This window comes from Urocitellus parryii, chromosome 15, assembly GCF_045843805.1.
Source record: "Urocitellus parryii isolate mUroPar1 chromosome 15, mUroPar1.hap1, whole genome shotgun sequence".
Classification (NCBI taxonomy): Eukaryota; Metazoa; Chordata; class Mammalia; order Rodentia; family Sciuridae; genus Urocitellus; species Urocitellus parryii.
This window is the reverse complement of record NC_135545.1, coordinates 17,525,982-17,526,770: the sequence shown is the minus strand read 5'-3', so window position 1 is coordinate 17,526,770 and position 789 is coordinate 17,525,982.

Below are 789 nucleotides of genomic sequence, written 5' to 3'. Positions count from 1 at the left end.
AAAGATGTGGGAGTCCTCACCAGGACCCACAATGTGTCCTACATGGTCAGGCCTCTTCCCTCTCTGCCCTCACTCTCACTGCTCTTTTGACGGCTGAATAATATTCCACTGCTTATGGACACCTAACTTGATTTCTTGTGGGCATCGCAATAAGCACGCAGGTGCAGGCGACTCCTCGACACATTGCCTGGGGTCCTTTGGGTCTGCACCAGTGGCGGACCACCACCCCAGGAGGAGGCTCTGTTCTTGCATCCCCACCTGCAGCAGTGTGTGCGGCTCCCCTTCTCTGAACTCTCCAGCATTGTTCCTTTTTCTTTCTGATGGCAGCTCTTCTAACTAGGGTGAGGTGGTGTCCCATTGCGGTTCCCATTTGCATTTCCCTGAAGATCGAGGCCTGAGCATTGTCTCACGCACTTGTTGGCAATTTGTAGACCTTCCTTTGACAGATGTCTGCTCCCATCGTTTGTCCATTGAAGGAACCAGATTATTTTTTTGCTGCTGGGTTGAGCTCCTTAGATGCATTCTGGGTGTGCGTCCCTTCTCAGATGATGTTTCCGTCAGCTGTGCACCACTGTGACCAAAAGACCGGCAACAACGATTGTAGAAGAGGAGAAGTTCGTTGGGGGCTCATGGCTTCAGAGGTCTCAGTCCATAGAAGGCTCACTTCATTGCTCCGGGCCTGAGTGAGACAGATTTGGGGGTGGTAGCCAAATCAATCAATCAATCAATCCATCTTTCAGGGTCTGTCCTGAGCCTTTCCTCTTCCGGCCCAGCCTCCACATTCCCAGT